Source organism: Mytilus edulis, chromosome 10, assembly GCF_963676685.1.
Source record: "Mytilus edulis chromosome 10, xbMytEdul2.2, whole genome shotgun sequence".
Taxonomy (NCBI): Eukaryota; Metazoa; Mollusca; class Bivalvia; order Mytilida; family Mytilidae; genus Mytilus; species Mytilus edulis.
In genome coordinates this window covers 9,730,697-9,756,592 of record NC_092353.1, presented here as the reverse complement: position 1 = coordinate 9,756,592, position 25,896 = coordinate 9,730,697, and the positions used below count along the sequence as shown (strand labels likewise).

At 30.8% G+C, this 25,896-nt stretch overlaps 1 long non-coding RNA gene across 1 annotated transcript; it reads right to left on the bottom strand.

Annotated features, from left to right (window-relative positions):
• Window positions 1-3,600: 3,600 nt before the first annotated feature.
• LOC139493349 (uncharacterized) lies at window positions 3,601-19,649 on the bottom strand. Its single transcript, XR_011656983.1, has 3 exons — window positions 19,362-19,649; window positions 11,836-11,864; window positions 3,601-4,913 (listed from the first exon to the last, which is right to left on the bottom strand). It is a non-coding gene; the product is annotated as an uncharacterized lncRNA (long non-coding RNA).
• Window positions 19,650-25,896: the final 6,247 nt, after the last annotated feature.

The following is a 25,896-nucleotide window of genomic DNA, read 5'->3' as shown; positions in this document are numbered from 1 at the left end:
GTGTGAATCTGAAGAAACAATCAACGATTGACATCAAGTAGTTTGCAAAAGACCCATTAAACCCTTGGTTTTTATTTTTTGTATTGTTTTTCGATGCACCTTTGGTTTTGCCAACAATATTTTACATAGTACGTTTTTCTGAATATTGCAACATTACTTAGTTATACTATTCTTTTTTGTTTAAATAGTCGTATTGTTTTAAGATGAGGTCAAATCTGTAAATTGTATGCATCAATGGCGATGTAACACAAAAATAAAAATAAGAACATGTCCCATATAACGAATTTTCTTGGACTATATGTAAATTATTGAATACTCGAATGAATACGGTCAGGTAAAATTCTTTGTTTGATTGATCAACATATAATAAAATGTATTTGATTTCTCTCGTGTGGTTTCCTTTAATTACAATGTCTTTTTTTATCCCTTTTTTATGTCTTCAGTAGTTATATTCAGACCATTAAGCATGTTTATTTACATTTCGTAATAAAGTTTCTCTCTACAGTCACGCTTTTGCAAACAAGACTGCAAAACATCACGCTATAGATACATGGACAAAATCTTGTTATATAAATATAATGCCGGGTTATAGGTAATGCATAGTTCTTCGAACTACACCATAACCTTCTCAATTAATGTAATGACACAAATCTTAACTGTGCTAGTGAAAAGGTAAAAAGTATTATGAGGCTTAACTTAAAATCCGAGCAAATTGAATTTTCCAATAACAAAAATATGAAAATAAGTATATATGTGTTACTTGTAAACACAATATATAATTTATGAATACATATACATACTAGTAAATAGACATAGGAAAAGATAATCCCATATACAGTATGTGAAATACATCTTGTAAACAGTGGCTATAAAAGATTTTAACTTAACTGAACTATCGTTAATTCATGGGATATGTACCTACCATGAATAGCACGACGGACCAACCTCCGAAGCTCGGTTGTCGGCTCTTTCCCAATGTCCTGCGTTAATGAGCTTCGGTTTTTGCTTTGGAGTTGCACGAGGAATGTGCTAAAAGAAAAATTACTAGAAAACGAAGCAGGAGATAGTAAGGGTATATTTGTAACTCGTAGGTCGAGCAGAAAATAACTCGGTCTAAACTAAGAGCTACTTAGATGTTTGTCTGCCTCATTTCTAATGCTGTCAGACATTTAACATGCCCTTTATTGTCCAGCTGATACCCTGTGCGGTTTTCTTCTTTGATGGGATCTGATACATTCTACTTAGACTCCTTTTTATCGTACAATATCTACCCTTTCTATATGTTTAATTATAATTTCGTTTTGATTACTAAGTGGTCAATTGTAATTTTCAATCGTGCTTGGTGGTTGATAACTTAACTTACATTTTATCAATACTCAAATTCACTTTTGTTCTTTTTCTGAAGTAGAAATCCAACATCAGATTTTCACAAAATTACTATTTTTATTCACACAGGAATTATATTTTAATACCTATCCAGTATATTCAATTTTCCAGCTTCCACTGCCCGACACATTTTAATCCTTAGTTTAATAACATACAACAATCAATTATTTCGTATTCGTATGAAAAATTCAATAGGAGTAGATTTTTAGTTTTACATCCATATCAGCCGTCTTTATAAATCACAATTCTTCTTATTGGATTCCATGTAATTTATGAATGGTCCCTAAAGCTGTTTTAGATGGTGATGTATTCTTGGACGTTTTCAATGGTGTATATATTTCCTAACTTCTAGTTGTTCCTTACGCGTGTCTTGTTTCGGATGTCAATGAACGTGCATACTAGAAATATAGGGTTACCCAAAAGTTATAAAACAGTTATTCATTCTAAAGGTTATGTTATCTTCTCACAACCCAGTCTAAGGGAGGTTTTACAAAAACGGGCAATCTCCATAGTTGTGCATTGATTGTTGCATGCCGTATTTGTTTTCGCTCATCTTTAATGTAAATGTACTAATTCTACATTACTTTTGAACCCTGTGTGGTAAACCTGTTGTCTACTGATGGATGTCGTATTGACCTTTAATTGTACATGTCTGTTGAATACCGTCTGATGATCTTAAATTGTACACAGTTCCTTTTAATAACCTTAATAGAAGGGATTCGGTATGTTATGAAATTATTGTAATAAATCTGTTTATCAATACTCACCATGAAATATCCAGTTTGTCTGTTAAAATTGAGAACCTTTAAATTCTACGTGACAATCTAGGAATAATTATTGATGTAAACAAATGATTATACTTTGGAATTTGATACACAATATGTTAAAAAAAAATAATGCTATTGTGTATTCATCAGTTAATGAACTTTACTAAAATCATCAATATTGCGAACAAAGACAGACACCGTTGTTGTTTTGCTCTATTCATATTTGTGTAAAACGACATATGCTAGTTGAGTAATTCCATTCAATCATTAACATATGATTCACAGATTTTTAGGGAAGACGTATTCGTTACAGAAATATTTAAAAGTCACCAATCAGAGCTGGACTTTTATTTCTCACAATGATTGATTGTAAAAAGGAGAATGAGCCCAAGCCATTGTTTTCATGATTTTTTTAACCAGGGATAGACGAACTGTGCTATTCTGTTTGTGACTTCAATAAGAGGGTCGTGCTCCAGACACAACAAAAACAGCTGGGCTATGCAGGAAAAACCTTCCATCGATATTGTAAAAATGTTTACGTTACCATCAGGCCATGGTCTACCAATACAGCCTGTCGATGTCTCAACTCATAAGATTTGCATGGCGGGTAATACCTGATTGCTGTAAAATATGTTTATATCTCTCACATTTTTGAGTTCATTCATTATCGAGTTCATTCGATTCCATCAGTTTTTTTTTTAATTTGATTGTGGTATTCTTAATTATTTATGCGATTTGAACATTAATAAACAAAAAAGTAACGTGGCCATTAATGTCAATTGTTCATACTTCTTTATACATATTTTAAAAGCTCCCCTGTCGTATCTTACTAAATTTACTCACGTTTCACAATTACCTATTTTGATGTTTTCTTATATAATAATATCATTCTCTTCTATCTGTCTGTCTCTATTATTCCATACATTTTCTTCACAAAGCAGTCTCTATTTTTGTTAAAAGGGATAACTTATGTTCAAATTTTACACTATCCATAGGTATACATGTATCTCATTTATTCAAAAATGTATTAGGAAGGTGGAATTGTACAAACAAAATATGTTTTTACTTTCATTGTTGTATCATCATTCTTAAGCACTATAAAGAGAATTACTTCCATCTAATACCTGCAAGACATATTCATAGGATATGGTATTGCAATGCCAGTATTGAAGTCTTTAACATACAAACCACTATAAAGATTATACTGAAAAAAATTGCAAAAGGTGAAGAAAGGGGAAACGGAGGTTACTCTATAAACAGCTATCATACAAGTAAAACCAGGTAATATCAACCAGTTAATGTTCGGAAAATGTATTTTTCTTGACCTCTTAAACAATAGTAACTGATTCTGTCAGCTTTTAAGGACTTTGCCTTGAAGTTTGGTATTCATGTTATACTTTTTGTTGTACGAAACGATTAATTGTAACGTATCTTACATACAATAAGAAAATAATAGACTTCATTTATTGTAATAGCACATTTACAAGTATAAAAATAAAAGCAATTTGTTCCGTAAATAAAATTAATATTGTAAGGTGCCACGTGAAAAGTATTGGACGGAGATAACAATGCAAATCGTTAACACAAAAACAAACATGTTATGCCAAGGTAAGCATTTAGTAGTTCAATAGTTTATGATGAGAAATACTTATCTGTGTTTTATTGCGTTCAGTTAAAAATAAGCAGAATATATATATATATATAAATTTGCTTTCACAAATTTTTGGTTCTTCCCTCGCCGGGATTCGAGCCCATGCTACTGTGATATATATATAACTACTTCCTGTTATATTTTTTAGTACGAAATCCTATTTTTTCTGTAATACATGTACACTAGTTATAGTGTCTTATGTTGTCAAATTTTTGTATAGGCAAATGACATACTATTTGGTTTGGTTTATATGTTCCTAAAGCTTAAAAAATTGTTCCATCATAATAAATACATGTATACACCATATCAATAGAGATATTTATCCATTAAAGAAAAAACTAATGTTTTCTGATGCGTTAAAAGCACCATTACTATGATAAAGCCCTTGATCACTTCAAAATAAGGTTTGTAAATAGTGAATAAATTCGGCAATGTAACATAGTATTAACATGTGAAAGGAAAGTATTATATAAATCATCGACATCAAGGAAACTCAAAGAATAGAACAATAGTACTCGTATGGTGTTGATACTTAATTCCGTTTCAGAAACTAATGCATGTACACAAAACACTGTAATTGGCAGATAACATCTTTGAAGTAACCCGAATAATGACATTAAACATACTTCTGTAGTTCTGAAACTGAAAATCACGAAAGTTTGAGACAAAATAAATGTGTATATCATATATAACACGGAGAAAACAGTTCTTCAGCAGGTAACATGTCAACTTTATGCTGCTGATAAAAACAGTTCACCAGTCAAAACACACATACATCCATTTTCTCCACCGAAGCAGCACATATATGTATATATATATATTAATATTCCATGTGTTTAAACAATGTCAAATAATTGTTAATGACATGCGCATAACCACGTATCCAGACATCCTTTAATGGAAGGAAATGATTCGCTAATACCACAAATGATACTGTAAGTCTCTCATCACTCCTCATTTTCTTGTATCTGGATGTTTTATACCTAGTCGTCTTTTCCTCCACAACAGCATTTCCATAAAATACAGCACAAAACAAGAAGTCCAGCAAATGATCCCAAACCGATCATCAACCCTACAAACTTGTCACTACCGAAAAAGTCTTCTTCTTCCTAAAATGAAAAATAAACGGTAAAATTTCTACCTGCCATAAAAGTATACTTGATATTCCATTATGTCACTGCAACAAACATGGACGTGTTTCCCCTTGGAACATACGAAAGAGTTTGTATTCATTTGAAGTTTGATACTTAGCAAACAAATAATAGTATGAGAGATTAATTTTACCATACGTTTCAACATACTGGTACATGTAGCTACATCTTTCATAATTGAAACATATTCATATCAAGTAAACTTTGATGGTGTCAAAGAATATACACAACAATGAAGAATTGTACCAATGGTTTTGACGTGTTTTAGCTTTTGATCTTGTCATTAGATTAGGGACTTTCGGTTTGATTTAACCTCGAAGTTTGCACAGTTTGGTATTTTTGCTATTTTAGTTTTTGATACGTTATTTGTAGGTTTTGTTGTGTTGATAGCACATTTTGAAAATAAAATATTATTTAAGTAAAAAGTATAATAACAAACTGGACGACCCTAACCAAATGGCAAAGTGAAACGCCCAAACACGTCAACCGAATAGAAAACAACTGTCATATTACTAACTTGGTACAGGCATGACTTCATATAGGAAATAATGGATTAAACCTGGGATTATATCTAGCTTTAGCTCTTAATCGTGCGATCTTCGCATAAATTTCCATCATATAGACAACAGTGTGTGAACAAAACAAACAGAATAATAGGATCACATGTAAAAGATTGGAGTACAGCAGTTAACAAACACTGTTGTACTCTAATGTGCCAATAAAGAAATACAAAATTACAAATACACAAAGCACATAAGCAAACATTTAGGACAAGAATACATAAACATGACCATAGCACAATAACATGCTTCAATCACACTGCGATGTCCTTCAGTGGTATCCCTTGTTATATATAAATAGGTTTGATCGATCATGATGGCATATCTTGGAATATATTTGTAAAGTGTTTTCATATTTTGTCTGAACTTCGGACGACAAATTAAAGAGCTCGGCATATTGCAGAAATTAGAATTAAAAAGATACCGAAAATACGTTTTTATTGTCGAAAGCATAATTTTGAAATGCAGATGTCTTTTGTTGTTTTGTGCAGAAGACTTGTATCAAATATTCATTCTCGTATTCACCTATTTAGATCATCTTCTTTTGATTTTGATTTAGATATACACATAGCCTTAGAACCTAAGAAGCAAGAAATATGGACTGAACAAAGACAAGATTTTTCTTTCAATGTCATTCAAAATCCCTTTTGATCAATTACCGGAACACTAGAACAGCTGCACACACATGTAATGTCATGTCAACAGAAACAATAGTTGTTGTTAGGCTGTATGCATTGCGCGATTAAGTAGTAGTAAACGTCATGAACAAAATATTTGGTGGACATTTTTTTTATAAAGAGAGATGAATGATGTCTATGTGGACAATAAAACCAAAAATTCGATAACCATCTGACAATTCTAATGCGAAAAAAACGTTCAAAAGACAAGCAACACTATACAAAACATATCACACACAACAAAAACCATAGACAGAGTAACAGTTACCGAAAGAAAATCTACAGAAAGGTGAACATTATGACACAAGGTTTTTTTTAATTATCAGTTGTACTCAGTTATAATCTTATCGGATTTTAGTTTGTCCTCAGAAAATGAACATGGTAAATGTATGTCCAATTTTAGATCGTGTGGCAAATATGTTATTTTAGTATCAAAGTCATTGTTTTGTATTTATTTCATTAAAATTTGTCACGAAATTAAAGATTTTATCATATAACCAATACAAGAAATCGCCATTATTTCTAAGAGTTAATGAGTCGTCTTAATTTGTGGAATCATTTGAAAGAAGATGGTAAATTCAATAGTCAATAATTAGTGTTTACGTGTTATCAGGTTGTTGACATTGTACAGCCAAGCCTTTATCAATAAAAGCGCACTCATGATTCATAAACTTGTATTTTCAGATTTTAAAAGGAAAACAGAGTACCATTCTAATTCAAAACACATGTTTTTAAAGGTAGTTAAAGCTTCCTGGTGTATGAACAAGGAAATCACACGATCGTATTCAAACTGGGATATGTAAATGATACATAGAGTTTTCCCAACGAAAAATCGTAAATCGTTCATGATATAATATAAGGGTTTTACTTGAGGTAAATAGTTATCATAGGTACCAGTATTATAATTTAGTACGCCAGACGCGCGTTTCGTCTACATAAGACTCATCAGTGACGCTCATATCAAAATTTTTAAATCTTATACAGTGTAAAGGTTTGAGCGTTCCTGATGAAGGTAAATCCAGAAAAGCGCTTCGGACGCAATAAATTATTAAACGTGTTGTTTCCATTTTTTACACTTAAGATTTATTACCACGCGCGTGTTTTCGGGTACACTTATACGAATACGTATTTGCATAGAAATGTAAAAAAAAATCGTTGAAGTATACTGAGATAGATGTGGATTATAAGTTTCTATAATGTAAAAAACAGTTAATTTATTGTAACAAATATCTCTGAAGCTATACATAAGGTTTATACAAAACATTGACGGTATGCACAAGTACCGAGCCACGCCAGATATTGTCACGTAAAATGGACTAAACAGTAAAGGTTAATAATTTTCAAAGACAAATACAGGAACACGTTTTTTCAAGAAGATAAACAACATCTGTACTTATAATCTATACTTCTAGTCCATCATGTATTATTTTGAAGTTGGAACTAACAATTTATCATCTTCTGATGATTTCTTTATTTTAGAAAATGGAAGACATATATTTAACAGAATTAAGCAACATAGTGTTTGCACAATTGAAAACTAGTAACCAATATTAAATCTCTGACTATCTGTTTGAAGACACATATGATTTAGAACTACAAAAAATAGCTTGTAGAGGAAAGTTATTACAGAAAAAAAAAGATTAAATATGTGAGCACATCATAAAAGTTAATATAATATTTAAAACTCCAAAATAGCACAGAATTCAGTCAATTTGTAAACGAATTCAACATCAATAACCTTCAGGTTAGCATTGTTCTTATCTTCTTAACCCATAAAAAAGGGGGAAAATTAACAACGCCATTTTTGTCTTTATAAAATGGTAATTACTAAAAGTTAGATTTGTTTCTTTAAACATTTAACTGATACCAGTGTTAATCTAGTCCGTATATACACTGAACAATTCAAATAATGTATTATATTAATTGTATTTATCAGCTCATTGTGTCGTGTAAACAGATAATTATTAAGAATATAAATGCCGGTTCAACGTATAATTAAATAATGTATCAATTATCATTTTTTTTATTGTTCAGTGGCCATTATCAAGAGGTACTTAGAAGTGCAAACAAGTATGTTACATCAACATCGAATTTAACCATACTACCGTATATTTACATTAATATCATTTCTGGTAAAGTGTCGTATCTTTTTAAATGGTGGATTCTGAACTTTGGTTGTGCAGACTCAAAATAAACGATCGAAACTTATAAAATTATAGTAAGTGCAAGGAGTGGCAGTAGTTGAGACTTTGTCTTTAAAAATCCTATTCCTTTACGAATTGTTATTTCTTGTGTGAAGCTGCAGTTAACTGCAGACACATTGATTTCACTAGTAAATATACTTATTTTGCTAAATTATTTTCAACCTAATGACGGGCATCGTTAACTGTTAAAGTATGAAACATTATATTATAGGCAAAATGATCACACACTCTGAACATTTGTTATTGTGTTGTATTCTCAGTTTTCAAACTGTGACAGAGTTTATAATAGAAACAAAGTTATTTGTAGAAGCAAGTTTAATTTCCGGGACGCATTTAAAAAGTATAATTCAGTCTGAAACTGAGTTTTATGGATAACAACCGTCCGGACAGTTTCCTGTTCTCTATACATCCTGTCGCGTAGTTTATACTCCGATATACGTCATGATTTCTGTCTTACTTGGTAACATAGTTTTGGTCTTATGGTCAACCTTTGACACCATTAACTGTTTTGAACTAATCATGGTTTTTTCCACTAGATTTCTTATATACAAATGCAAAGAAGTAGAATGATATAATTGCAGAATAAACGTTGGAATTTGTTTGACACTTCTTTCAACCTGGGTCAATAGTTAATTAGAAAACATATTTACAACGCGCTGGAGACTTGTTAATGCTACTTTTTGTTATTGATCTAAGCAGTAATTAATGCTACTTTTTGTTATTGATCTAAGCGGTAATTATTGTTTAAGTTGATGTTTTCCCTGATCTCACACAAAGATAGCCAACATTGGGGGGTTTAAGTCATTTCCTCCCATTCTAGACTTCCACATAGTTGTAAAGTACGGTACAATCTTAACCAATACAAAAAGAAAAGACATATTGATGGTTAAATCAATATTTAATTACAGAAATCACCATCTTTATTGGAAGTCAAATCGACTAGACTTCACAATGTGTATATACAATAGCGTAGGTATATATTGGAACAATTGTCATATGACAACTATAAAAGTCAATGAAAATATAAAGTTTTTCGATTGAAAATATGTTGAGTTTTAATCACTATAATAGAATTATTATTATTCAAACTTAAGAAAGTGAATACTGAAAATGGCAAAAATAAGAAAAAAAAACATAGCAGAAAGGACTTGAAAATAGAATTTTGCTTTTAACAAGTATCCTATTTACTTTTTTAATGTCTGATTCTTTGTTTGTAAATTATGACAAAGTATTCAAAATATGAATTCTACTATAAATATCTATCATTTTATAAGTGTAACTGGTAGCCAGAACATTGATGTTCGTCTAATATCTGTCAAATGCTCGAATCCATTAGCTTTTGATAATGCCATTTGATAAAGCCCCAGTCACACTCACGTTTCAAGAGCTACGTTTTACTGCGTTTTGAAAATTCAATAACAATCGTAGCGAAAATTGAAACGAAGTCGAAACCTACAAAATACGTTTAAAAGCTTAGCGGAACGCAACAAAACGTGCTTACTACGTATCGAAACGTATCAATGCGTGGTGAAAACGTGGGTCTACACGTACTAATACGTAGCAAAACTTGATAAAAACGTAGCACAAACCTTGTAAAACCTAGTTTTAAAAATAAGGGACATTTTTGTTCAAAACGTAGTTGAAACGTATAAATTTTAAAATGTAGTAAAACAGTATGACTGGGGCTTTAGGGAATTTCCGTTTTGAATTTTCCTAACAGCTCGGTATTATTGTTATTTTACTTTTTTTAATATATCGGATCTGAGCATACCTGATGAAGGTAAATCAGAAAAGAGCTTTATTCGCAGTTGTTAAGGATCATTATCATGCTCTGTGGCTTGTGTTTTGTCACAAGAAGGATACATTTAATCCACGATTTCTTTGCACTGTCCTCGGAGTTATGTATTTTTTTGATTTGACATTATGCAAAACACTTAAAGAGCTATAAATCTCGTAATTATGACATTTCAATCATTGTGTCATTATTGCAAGAAATATAACTTCGTTTTGACAAAAACAAACCACAGAGATTGATAACTATCCTTAACAACTAAAAAAATAAAAATCTTATAATACTGACATGCCTTAGAATGGTGGCAAACCTTTTATACCAAGCATATTTAGAATAACTTAAATATGCATTGCAAAGATAATCAATTATAACTTTCTACATGACAGAGGAAACCAATCGACATTGTAAAATATACGAAGTTCGCGTGTCAGCTGTTTTTAATTAATTGATTCCTACTGTTGTGCATAACTAAACAGTACTGAAATATTTAAACTGTTGTTCGATAATCCTAGCAACTGATGGTAGGTACGCCTAATAATTCATATATGAATATTTCTTAGTGGATGTTCATAAATGATAAACTAATTTAAAACATCAGATATATATTCCATAAGGCAATGAAATCTGTTATTAAAAAACACCCCAGGCGGGTTTGAAGGCATGAAAAAGTTAATCCTTAGAGAAACTAAATTGATGTTTGAATTATATTCATGATTTTTTATATATGCTTCTAATGCATGTGAACTTTACCAATTTTCAAAGATATTCAAAGACCTTCAAATTTGCTTCCATATACTGTTTTGACAGACTTAAACATCAAAGAACTGTCAGATAGGGCCATCAAACGGTCCCAGACCGTTGACTCTCAAGACTGCTGTATAATCCCCATGACCATTACTAAAGACCCTGTCTATCTATCACATACTGGTTTAGAATAATAACCATTTAAACGCGAAATACAAATGTTCCTATATAATTCTATTTCAAACCCTCATTTTCTGTTCGGTCTAATAATTATCCGACAACATCCGCATACACAAATAAATACTTAATGCATATCTATACAATTAAGTCTAACATATACAGCAGGTACATTAAACTCAAACCAAATGACAAGAACATTCATTAAAGAAAACCCAACAAAAAAAAATATTTTCAAATAGAGACTATGCAATAAAGGAAGCAGAAAAGATGATTCTTTTTGAGTTTCTGATTTTTTTCCATTTGATTAGGGACTTTCGTTTTGAACTTTCCTCGGAGTTCGGTATTTTTGTGGTTTTACTTATACAGTAGAATATCGACAGTAAAGCAGGCGACATAAACGACCAAGAGACGACGTTGCCGCCAAAGCAGACGTAAAAAAAAATTGCAATAAGATATTGAATGTAATAAACATAAACATATACATATAAAATAAGTATATCTGCGTTTGGGAAAAATAAGTATAAATGTTATCATCAGAATTAAAATTGTATTGTTAGTAACACAGAGTATCATTGTTGTTGATCTTTTAATTATATTGTATCTATAAATAACATTTGATGTTTTGATAAATAAGGTGGTATATTTTGCATATTTGTTTATAAAAGCAATTCTACAATCCAATTTCAACTCTTTAAAACTCTAGGTCAACAAATATATACTTACTTCTGGTGCAGCAGTTGATGAACACTGACCTGAAATTTAAAAAAAAACGTTTACTTCAAAAAAAAAAATGTCAAGATGATTTTACCTGTTGAAAACGTCCCAGCAAACAGAAATAGTTTTATGTTATTTAGGATGTAAATTTCGTTTGTATATATCTAAATCACGAAACGGAATATGAATCCAAGATTCAAATAACTAGCATCATTTAATATATTATTAATTTATATTGATTTAAGAAATACACTTGATATCCCGAGACATTATTTTCACTCATAGGATATTTTCCAAGATAAGTTATTTTGATAAGCATGATACTGCCAATGAATGACATGACCATTGAGCAATAATGTTTTTATTTTAATCCTAAACATGCTTAATGTGTTCGAATTCAAATATAAATAGTACACACGATATTAGGCGACTAACTGTACATTATGAAAAGCAGAAGTAGCAGAGAACAGTTTGAATAAAATTGAAAATATCTTAAAAGTTTATGTTTAAGACCCATTCGCAATTAATAGCAATCTCTATATACAATTACTATACAAGATATCTGCATTCTACGAATCAATGTCAGAATTTTATTGTTCTAACACTATAGTTATCGTTAAATTATAATGTAGCTTGTTCATCTAATGGGACGCTAGATGATCATAGAAACGTTTTTCTTTAATGCTATTTATCCGCTTTTTTTTATTTGTTATCAAAATTAGCCAAATAAAACTATTCTCAAATATTTTCATTATTGGAACTCAATCGTAGATTATTTTTTAGTCAAGCATTACGGTTATAAAAAGAAAAAAAACATAATTGTTAATTTCAAATGGAAATAAAGAATATGACTTCAAATTTGTTGTTGTATTGTATTGTTCTATCGTCAGAAAAGAGATTACTTTGGTTTTTTTTAAGGTCCTTGCTTTTCGAAATACAAAATATCAATGAAGAACTTGATTAGTTGCTATTTGAGTTCACAAATTCAATGTGTCAGTTCAATTGCGCTTTTGAACATAATATTGAAAGTCACAACATAAAAATAATATATATATTATATCTGTTACACTCTGAAAACTCAGATAGCCAAATATGCACCACTACTTATTTATTTCCTCCAATGTTCGAACGTTTGCGCCAATATACCTCGTATCAATTAAGTTAAAATAAAGTACCGTATACGATTGCGCTAGTTTGCACTGACGGCGTTTTAATAATTTTCAGTCATTTAAAAGCACATTTTAAAAACATAAAAATGTTTTTTTAGTCGGACAACATAATTGTATGGAAGCTTGTAATTTGTGACTGATGACACAAACATGCTCTGCGATTGAAATATCTTCTCTAGTGAAACTGTAGTACTTTTCAACGGGTATTTCCTTTTCTAAGTAATGCCTACTGTTATCGACTGCTGTGTTAGATCCGCGCATTTTAATGCAGGTAGTGTCTAGAAACAAAAGGGTATAAAACACAAACATAGATGAATGCGACAAATACCGTTACAACGTTTTAGTAAGTGCAAATCGATAAATTATGTTCACCTTTCATTTAATTTGTAAAGCAACAGTAGTCTCATGTATTTAATTTTTTTTTAAAGTATCCTGCATGTATTAAGGATCAATATATATGATAAATATGTATACAAGTAATAAAACTTTCCATTTTTGAAATTGTCATTAAAATTAAAAGTGTTCCTAATTTTACTAATACAAAGCTTAACGACGAGAAACGCAAAGTTACAAATAAGTAATTTCCGGTTTACAGAATAATAGCAAATGAGCGTGCTGTGTCACATTACGGAATAAAAGTACATTTGCAATGGATAAAGATAATGATGCAGATACTTTTATGTTGCTAGCAATACATGGTGATTAAGTCTTCGATAAACTACACTAACATTGATATAAATGAATACTTCCGGGTTTTTTTGTCCTTCATTTGATGTCCAGTTTGAATAACAATTTTCTCACCTTTATTTCGAAGATTTTAAAATTAAACAATAAGAAAGCATGATAACGACACAAATAACAAAAGGAAAGTTCAACATCCAATCTTTAACAACAGACAATTAAACAAACGACGAATAGGTAAACAACAAAACAATACCGTGATTACAACCTTGCGAACTTTGCAACTAACAATCAGGCCTGTCAATGGTGTGGTATGTGTTACTCAATCTTTGCTTTCTATTTTACAGTGTTTTTTGTACTTTGGTTTGTCTGACCGCCGTTTTTGTTTCCTTTTGAAAAAGGAGACGGTGTTTTGATTGTCCATGAGATCTTCTCCTTTCTCTAGTCTATTGTTGAAAGCCGTTTGATGAGTTCTAGACTATATGTTTTGAGGGTTTTTTGTAGATGGTTAAACGAGATGCAAAAGATATCAAAGGGATACATAATCGGTGATACGTCTCTTTTGGATGTCACGTTTGAGAAAATGAGAAAGGGATTGTGCTTACGAACATTTAATATACCCATCGTCGTCTGTAGAACAGTTAATCCATACTTGTCAAACAAACTCGTTGTGGCGTGCCTAATTTTATAAGTAAGGCTTTAAATTTCCCCAGTTCGAACTCATATTTTGATAGCTTCCTTATGAGCACCAACCATCTTTCAAGGCAATCATGATAGGAAACGAAAGCCCGGGGATGTCGTATCAATTGGAGTACATATTTTCCATTTGAAAAGGCTACTGGAATTTTGCCAAATAGAAATGGAAAGTTAGCCTCATTAAGTTGTTGATTCTTTGTCGTATATTCATATCTCCTTTTAGTAAGATGACATCATATTTATTTGTAATGTTCACTTTTAAACATAACTGATAAAACCATATGAAAGTTTTTCATTATGCTATGTATTGCCAGCCAACAAGGAAACAAACAAAAACCAGAAATATCCAAATGTAAATAGATAAACCATTAATGCAAAGACAAACGTATGTAAATAATATTGCTAAATTACTCAAACAAATGCAACCTGAACTGAAACCTTTGTCTGGGTATTGAATAATTTGTATGATGATGAAAAACAAAAGGCTGTAACAAAATGTCATTTAATTTTAAAAAAAAGAATCATTAGACCAAACCTGCATTGTTTCAAGCTTTAAATGATATTGTTCTTTCTCATATTTTTTTCAAGAATAAAACCTATAATCACTTTGTTAATTGTTCGATATTTACAAAATAATTTTAATAATAATTCACTCATTTGCAAAAAGAAAAAACACCATATGAATTCACGATGTTTCTTCCAATATTTTTTTTTTTATTATTAAAACGCATGAGAAACCTACATATAATATAGAAGTGTTACAAATGTAAAACGTACTAATTGATATACTTTTACAACGAACATATTATAAATCTTGTTGAAAATTTATTGAACGGATATTAAAACGAACAAAACTTTTTCAGACAAATTATATCTTATATTTGAATGATATCAAAAAGGCATCAAACTTAATTGAAAGTTAATTCCTGTACTACTCACATAACTTATTATAAATTTAATATTTTCTAATTAAAACAAATCAAATTTTCCGATATAAAAAATAAAATAAAATGAAAAATTATTAATGTATGTTAAAAAATTTATGCAAATCAAGTGTTTTGTATTTTGCATACATGTAGCAAAAATCTAAAATTATTAGTAAAAAGGAATAAGAAATATAAAAAGACATATAACACGGGAAATTAAAATGTCCATAATCAATGTATGCATACATGTCGCTTTCATAAAAAATACTATGTAGTAAGTACCAATCTAACAATTATATTCCGTATATTACAATAGGAAATACTATAGCATACAAGGAAATGGTTACGGGAACATCTCTTGAGAGATGTTAGACTGAGTTCAATCATTTTGTTAGCTGTTTTCCGCGATAATTATAATTACAATCTGAAGACGAGTTTTTTTATTTATTTATACAGTTCCTCCTCAGACGAAATAGAAAAAAAGAATGACTATATTATTGTCATATGTTACTTCTTATCATTATGAGACAATACGAGTCGTCCCTAATGCTTATATATGTTTAATAAAAATAAACATAGTATTAGCATTTGCAGTATTAAGCAGGATTATAGAATATTTATGCATTAATAGATAAAAATATGCCTTGTTCTATACATTGATATAACTGTTTTATATAAATTCCTGTTGTGTATATTTGTACAAGAACAAATAAATTAATCATCACTTGGAATTGTGAGGATTAAAATAGACAATTCATCTATGTTTGTCTATTTATCATACCTGTCGATCAGTTGACCATAGTATGCAATATTAAATGAGACAATTAAACCTATTCATTTCTGTTTCTGGAATTAACAATGTGTCAACTTTATAAGAGGATGTTTGCTCTGCACAAAACAATCACATTGGCGTTAGTTCCATATTGAGACATAATTCAATACTTTTTCCCCAATGTCTGTTGTAGACATCTATAACATGAGTTTATCCCTTTGTCATTTCACCACAGTTTGAAACGCACTGATCGATACTGCAAATATTTAGGTATGTTACAGTATTGGTATATTTGATTGTAACTAGTTTAAACCAGTTATTGCCTTGAAAAAAATGATATGGGATTGATATACATAACGATAGATAAAAAAAAAGTTGTATGGTCTGTCTATTTGAATCCTCGACTTGTATTGAGCTACTCGAAATTTATTCCATTACTTCCATATATTTTAATGGCTTTGAGCGTTCCTGATGAAGGTAAATCCAAAAAGCGCGTCGAACGCAAGAAATTAATAAACGTGTTGTATTCAATGTTTAATAGTAAACTTTAAAACGCATTGTTGAGGTATATATTTATATATCCTTTTTCATTATTTAACATTTCAAATCTTTTCAAAAGTTTTTGTTACACAGCTTCAAGATTTGTTCTTTGCATAATGAACACGGGTTTTAATCATTGAATTATGCCTGAAATTGTACGTTTAATAATCGGCTTTTTACGTTTGTGAGAATTTTCTAAATTTAGGGAAACAATTTCCACGTAAGCGCGAAATTTATATTAAATGAAGATACGTTTACCATGAATTTTTAAATTGTCTTCTAACGAATTTATTTCAAAATTATGATAACTTAAAATACACAAGATATGATAGTTTAAATTGTAAATAGATAACAAAAAATGCCGACTACTTAGTTGATATTATGTCCTCTATGCCCGCAAGTTTCAATTTCTGGAAACAATATGGACAGCTGTTCAAAATGAAAGAACAAAACGTTTTAGCAATTGTCTAGAGTGTTTTATACCAATGACAACGAACAGTTTTATTCAACTCATTAAGCCATCTGAACGTAAAGTGACTATATAATGATATTGCAGGTGAATAGTGTCAATTAAACATTTGTCCCATCTCTTGTGAAACACAAAAAATAATGACAAAACTCAATTCACCGTTCAAAATATTCAAATTTCAAATTTCACATCTAAATGATCTTAAATCGCCGTCGGACAAGTACCAGCAAAGAACTTACTAGTAGATTGTTTCGATCAAACTCAGACATACATGCGCCGTGTTTTATTGCAGACTACGTTTGAAACAATAAAAATTTTCCGTTCCAGAGAATACGGACTCGTTTTTTTTATTTATCACAGACCATGCGTTCAATTCCCTGAACATAAGTGATTCTTAAAACACGAATAATAAAGACTTCTTTTATTATACCTTTTATCCAATTTTTCAACAACATTGTGAAAATGTTGGGTCATACTCAGGATTAAAACTCATCTAATAACACAGATTAGTTACAAGTAATTCGCTCGGACGTAAAGTTATTTTTAAAGCCATTAAACGTAATACCTTTCAAATTTCAAATTTGCGCAAATGAATGAATGAATAAATTTTTATTTTCTCCATATGTACATGAAGATTTTGAATACAAATGAAATAAGTAATTACTTTCACAATAAACAAACTATCATACATTTTGAAATAAATACCCAACGAAAAAATAACACCAAAAAAAAGAACAAAAAATAATAATACAGATATCTTTTGATAAACACACAATACACAGATTCTAGTATATTAGAACCTTAAGCTAAGGTTCTAACGGATGTGAAGTATATTAGGGTCTTTTAAGTTACGGATAATTTACAATTTTTAGTCCTCAATGCTCTTCAACTTCGTACTTTATTTGGCCTTTTTAACATTTTCTTATTCGAGCGTCACTGATGAGTCTTTTGTAGACGAAACGCGCGTATGGCGTAAATATAAAATTTCAATCCTGGTATCAATGATGAGTTTATTTACAACCACTGGGTCGATGCCACTGCTATTGGAGATTTATTTCCCCGAGGGTATCACCAGCCAGTAGTCAGCACTTCTGTGTTGAATTGTGTTATCATTGATATGTTCATAATTATAAATTAACTGTTAACAAAATTTTGAATTTTTGAAATACTAAGGCTTTTCTACCTCAGGAATAGATTACCTTAGCTGTAGTTGGCAAAACTTTTAGGAATTTGTGTTCCTCAATGCTCTTCAACTCCGTACTTTATTTTGCCTTTTTAGCAGTGTTTGATTCGAGCGTCACTGATGAGTCTTTTGTGGAAGAAACGCGCGTCTGGCGTAAATATAAAATTTCAATCCTGGTATCTATGATGAGTTTATTTACAAAAAACTTGTAAAACTTGAATTTTTATACAAAATAAATTGTCTTCAATATTATTGAAAGGACAAAAAAAAACATTTTCATTTGAAGAATAAAATTATAAAAAATCAATGAAATGTCTTTGTAATGAAAAGCAAAATAACATTTAAACACCGAACTCCGAGGAAAGTTCTTAACGGAAAGTCCTTAAGCAAATGGCAAAATCAAAACATCGAACACATCAAACGAATGAATATAGACTTTTAATACTCGTATTTTTTACATTCGTTAATTTACTGATTTCACCCCTGTAAGTGAGACGCATAAGGAATATAGACTTTTAATGTATGTATTCTATGTGTTCCAGATATCACAATCTTTCCGATTGATCATGTAGATGATTCTTACTTCTGACTAATAATGGAAGATGATTAAATTTATAATTACAATTTTTAGTTTATTCTCATTTTTTAACAATTAGTTAAGAACAAATTGAATAAAACTAACCTAATGTGTGTCAATAATATAAAAAACCCATTACCAAACGATGAAGACTTCTCTGAAAATACAGGTTTTCATGACTTCCATGTTCAAAAGCGTACAAAAGTTAGAACTGGTATGCTACTATCCGGTTTAACATGTTTAAATAATATCTGCCTGGTTTGTTGTTTTTGTTATAAAAAGAAACCAACAAATGTATCAATTATAATGTGCTACTAATTTTATATAACAAAGAACCACAATTACCAAACTTGATTGTACATTTCATTCATGAATGGAGTTTTTGACACATATTGGCTTACTAATTTATTTTTTTTTAAATTGGTTTCTAAAAAAAAAGGATAAAAACTAATTGACTTAATGTTACAGTTTGGTATTGTTGTTGAAATGTAAATTAAAGATAAATTAACGTTAAAAACTTACCTAAATCAAAGCATAATGCTAAAATAAAAACAAAAAAAAGTAGAATGTATCGAAACTTCTTCATGTTTTCTTTGAGTCATAATCCCGCTTATAAGCTATTCCATGTGTCATAACTTCCGGTACGTCTGCTACTGACGACCATCAGCAGTCAGGTACTTCTTCTATTTGCTATACTGGCAGACTATTGCTTAATTCACCGCTATCGATTTCAAAAAGGTGAATATTGATCTATATGGTTGCTAACATTAACGGCAAATAATACACGGATTATCCTTTGAGAACTAAAGCAAAGGAAATATTTATGTGTTTTACAAGTTTGAGAACTTAACGCAAAAACAATATCACCATCGGAACTTCAATAATTCAATAGACAGCCCATTGGAGATAATTTCATGATAAGTAAATTATCGCCTAATTAAATTCTATGAATTGTTGCTGATTATCTCAGTTTATTTATTATTCAAAGTCACAATTACCCTTGGAATTCTCTAGATTAACCTTCAATCTTTAAAGATTGGACATCAGTTTATTTTGTAGTTAGATTCTCATTTAGATCTTTGAAGTTTAAACAAAAACGTATAAGGTCACATACTGAATTGTTTTAGTAGAAGGATGGGAGAGTCGAGGTGATTTTGATAATAAAGACTTGGGCCTCAGCAGTAAGGATTTCAAATTTAAAAGAAAAAAATTCAAATTCAATATAAATATATTAATAATGATTAATAATCACAAACCTCGACGGCAAAGCTGGTTCACCTAAGCAATTAATTATTAAAATCGAGCAAAGCTGAACATTTCAACAAAATTTGTCGAAATGCAGTGTTCCCAGTGGATAACGCTGTTGTATATCAAACAAAACACCTTATGCAATCTTTCAAAAAACACAAGTGTCTATTGTTTCTGTAGTCTATACAAATGATGTTATATTGACCATTTAGTAAAAGATATGGCAGTTGTTATCTAACAGTTCGTTTCTATGTACGGTTTTATACTAGTAATTTTGGGGCCCTTTATAGCTTGCTGTTCGGTGTGAGCCAAGGCTCCGTTTTAAAGGCCGTACTTTGACCCTAATGGTTTACTTTTATAAATTGTTACTTGGATGGAGAGTTAATTGTCTCATTGGTACTCATACCACAACTTCCTATATCTATGTTTCTATGTCGTTTGTGTTTTGTTACATATTAGTGTTCTGGTAAAGTTGTTTCGTTGTTTTCCTCTTATAGTTGATGTGTTTCCTGGGTTTAGGTTTGTAGCACATATTTGTTTTCTCTCAATCGATTTAAGACTTTTGCACGGCGGTATTCTACTGCCTTTATGTATCTCCATGTACACTACTTTTCCGCGTAATGTGATTTTTAGTACTAGTAGATAGTACACTAATCGCATTGAGTCATGGTAAATAGGGTTTTGCATTCATCGGTCATAGTCATCAAAATACAAAAGTTCAAATTACACCAAGCAAAGTTGAGCTTAGTATACTTACATTAGTTATGCTGCTCAACATTATCTCTGTTCAGGTCTTCCTAACCTTATGTCAAATTAGTTGACTCAGATTAAATAATTTTGAATAGTTGACAAGTTTGACCCGAACATTTATTCATATTTTATTAATGTTTATAGGATGAAAAATTCACAAAAGCAAATGAATCTAATAAACTTTCAGTTTACACCATAACGTATTGAGCAACAAAATATAAGGGAAAATTCTCATAATCTGAGATTTTTCGGCATACGTATACAATACTAAGTTCCGAACAGAGAAAATAATATTTCTTACAAGCATTGAAAAAAGTTATCAAAGGTACCAGGAATATAATTTAATACGCCAGACGCGCGTTTCGTCTACATAAGACTCATCAGTGACGCTCAGTTCAAATAGTTATAAATGAATTGTGTAACCACAACAACGTTCTAAACTGATTTCGCAAACATGCATCTAAAACCTGACAATGCTCATTGAATGAGACATGATTGTATACTGTTAGATTTATTATTGATATAACGTCGACTAATGTAGTCTAATCATCATACGATCAAAACAAATTATACCAAATATTCGTTCATTTCCGTTTTGATACTGCGTAAATGAATTATTTTAGGCAAATAAAAGATTATGTTCATTTTATTAACAACAAATAATGTGAAGCGACAGCGAATGTAACAACTAATGCAATACGGTTCATTTTGGGGAGTTTAAATTTATTAAAGCTGAAAGATGTTATGTAAATTCCGATTATATTCTAATTCAGTATGACATCATCCAGCATAATATATACTTTTAATTGGGTTTGAAAAGACTATGGAAGAGAGTTTTGCAGCTTTAATTCTTTTCTTCCAATAGATGATGTTCATGCTTAGCCAGACGACCTAAAATAAAATACGATGGTTCATATTTGTAGACATAGTGCAACAATTAAATATTTCAATAACTGAAAAACCTCAATTTCATTGAGCCTACTACATTTTATGTAATAATATTTTCTCATTTTACTCAAATATCTAGGTTTTAGAAAGTTGGTTTTCCTCAAATCATTGGTTTTCAGTGTTACTTTAGGGAGTTGTCTGTGCGTTGTCTTAATTATATTTGCCCAGGAGTATCATATTTACCATAGCACTGTTAGTTGCACACATGGCAACTTCTAACAATATTCAACTCATTAAAATCAAATATTTTTGACAATTGTAAGGTTTTCATTGTGTTTTATTCTTTCAAATGATTCTAATGATGTTCGGTTTTAGTATTTGATATTTACTCGTAAAATGAGAGTTTGCAATAATTATGTGGAGCCCTGTGACTATTAGACGGATTTTAAAGATTTACTTCATAACATTTAAGCAAATACAAGTTGCTTCATTAGCTTTTCTGTCACATATCATTCAATATGCATGTTGCGTAAGCATGCATACATGTTTCAAGGTGAATTTAAATGATTTAAAAATCTTCAAAAAGGTTCATAAAATAATATTTGTATTAATAAAAATATGGAGCCCAATGTGGTGCATTGAAACAATGCATTAAAAATGTGGAAGCTGTTATATCTCCTGCAAAGAACAATACAATTACCAATCCTGTTTCCCTATATAATTAAATTATAATGCATCCTTTGTTAACGTGTTCATGTTATATTAAAGAGACTCGATCTCAACAATATGAATTTCATTTTAGCGTCATAGTTATATTAACGACCATAACGAGACAGCGATGCTATTAGACCTTCCATACCAACAGTAAACATTGAAGAGATGAAATAACATACAGATATCTTTTTAACAAATGTCATATCGATGATTATGACTGTTTATACTCTTTTGTTTTAAGGATTCGTTGTCACTGGTCACAGTTATTATTGTACTGCTTTATCATTGCATAAATTGTAACTGTAGTATTGTTTCTAATTTATGGTATAATGTTGTACAATGAGGATCTAACAATGATAGTATTATCTCTATATATGAGTTTAAGCTCGAAATGATTAGGAAGAGAAGTAGTATATAAGCTTTCTTTAAAAAAAAACATGTAACTGTCTAAACATTTATTTGTGAAATGTTCAAATAAAAATATGCATTGAAACAACAAAAAATGCAAATTATATTTTCGAATCCCTATTAAAAGATACATTAAATCTCCATTGTAAAGTTAAAAAAAGCATGCACTTTTATAAACCTTCTAATAAAGAAGAATGTCATATCAATTTTGTCAATATTTGACAACAAAAAACAAAAGCTGTTACTTAAGCCCCGGTCACAAAATATCGTACGATTTTTTGTAGTAGAAGATCTATTAAATAGTTGTCGTGGCACTGTCGTGAAAAATGTCAAAACAATATTTCGAGTGGTCACATCAGCTACGATATTTCCACGATGATTCCACGATGGTTAAACGACAGAAAAAAAATGTAATTGTACTGTCGTGGGTTTGTCGCAAGACGGTCGTGCGATAGTCATACGACAATCGTGAGTTGTTTGGGGCTATGTGTTTAGGTTTGCATGTCATGGGGTGCGCGTGTTACTGTCGTGTCACTGTCGTGCAACTGTCGTACGACTGTCGCACAACAGTCGTGGGTCACTCGTGCGTTTGACTCCATACTAGTAGTATGTAAAGAAGGCCCGATTTATTGGTATGTGATGTGAGGGGCGACTCTCAGCAACAGTTCTTAAAACATGCCAGGCTCCATCCGCATGAATCCAACGAAATCACCGGCAGATTCCCGCTTCAACTATTGCAAAGGTATATATATTGCCCAAACATCAGGCGCAGTTCGATCCATGGCCTAACTCACGAATGTCGGGCGTTTCGCTTGTTCCTATGCTGTTCACGGTCTCGAATCAACGCTAACAGGACCATATTTTGCTCTTGTTGGATTCCGACAAGGCGCCTATTTAGCAAGGCCAAGCGTAAACGTTCTGGTGGAACAACTATCATCTTTAAACGGCAGACTGTATGTGTTTTCCAAACATTTATTCCGCCGAATTGTAATCTTCAAAATAAAACGAAAATATGTTGCACGACGAATGTACCTCTGTCGTACGACAAACAATCAATGTTGTGCGACCATCGTACGAAATGTGGTATTCGTGAGACAATCGTGTGACTGTATCACGAGTATCTTGCGACAGTTGTAAGATTGTCTTACGACCGTCGTACGACAGTCGTACGATTATTTTTATTAAAATGGTTTATGTTGGTACCCACGACAATGTGTTTATCGTACGACAGTCCCACGACTGTGGTAATGTAATGTTTACCAAAGTTAGAAAAACATTTGCTAAAGTATATGATAGACAATTTTTTATTCAGTTACAGTACAATTTGAAAATTAAATGTTGACCCTGTGAGTGAAACAAATTTAGGGACAGTTGGTTCAAACTTTTAAACTCTACTGATCATGCATGTGTTTTGTGATTAGCTATTCTCATCATTTATTTTATGTCACTTCATTTTTGCTATATGCTTTGTCTATATGCTTTTTTTTAATGTTTTATTTTTATTCCTATATAACGTGGCTCTGTACTCATACATTCCGTCATTGTGTCATTGTACTATGGTTAATTGCTCTTTAAACTTTGCTAAAATTCTCGGCTAATATGCCATTTTGTGCTTCGTTGTTACATATTTGTATGATTTTTTAGTAATTAAATTATAATACAATGATGACTGCTGTATTTATATTTTCCCCTATTATGTCTGTTTATTTTGGTCACGCATCGTTGTCAATATATTAAATGGAATTTGATGCGACGTTCATAAACGTGACAGGTTTGGCTAGCTATAAATCCAGGTTCAATCCACCATTTTCTACATAAGAAAATGTCTGTACCAAGTCAGGAATATGACAGGTGTTATCCATTCGTTTGATGTGTTTGGACTTTCCATTTTGCCATTTTGACGTTTTGAATTTTCCTCGGAGTTCAGTATTTTTTGTGATTTTACTTTTTTCAAATATTTAGAATGAGTAACTATTAAAACTATTGAAAACATCCAATATATTTGTCTTTTATGGACAATATCCTTAGCAATAGTGACTACACATGAGTTTGTGAATTTGAATAATGTGCAAATTTCATTTTTGACCTTGATTATAAAATCGATTGTAGCATTTTGTAATCATATATCTTTAGTTTATATCATACATTTTGATATTTTTGTTCCAACCTGAATTGAATATATTTGAATACTATGAAAATAAAAACTTTTAAAAGATGTTCTTACTAATCTTTTTATCTTCATCGGGAATGGTCAAATAGAAAATATTCTATTTGACCATTCATTTATTACTACCTTAAAATGATATGTGCTATATGACCGTTTAAGGTCAAATTTGCCTGTGGGAGATGGGATCTTAGGTACTTAATAATTTATTAATTTATAAACGGAGAATGTAAGTAAAGAATGTTATAGAACAAGTATTACTGATATGATTATACTCTCGTAAGTTAATAGTTTAGCAGCACATGTATTGATTGGTTCTAAATATCCAACGCCACTTTTAGTAATAATGGTGGTATCATGAGGGTCAGTTTTGTGTGAATGAAGGAAGCCGCAATGCCAGTAGAGGTTAACCGATATTCAGCAGGAAACTGAAAATTATATATGAAGGTATCGACACGATACTAGAAAAGAAAATACCATCTTTTAATTTTGATCACTTTTAACTGATAAAATTCAAATTGTTTTCCTAGACTTCAACATCAAGTAGTTCGAATAGAAGTAGAGCAAAAGACATAATAAGTAACCAAGAAAAAGCTTAACATGTAAAATACTCAATCACAAGTTAAAATATTAAAATAATTAAAATAACAAACTCAAAATTGAAAACAGAAATTCCAACAAATTACAAAATAAAAATATCAAACACATTAAACGAATGGAAAACAACTGTCTTATTCCTGACGTGGTACAAGTATTTCCGTATGTAGAAATGGTTGATAAAACCTGGTTTTCATTGGTGCACGATCAGAAGCATGGTAAGTTTTATTACTTAAAAGTAATGTATGTTGTGTCGAATAACGTTTAATTTATCTCAATATTATATGT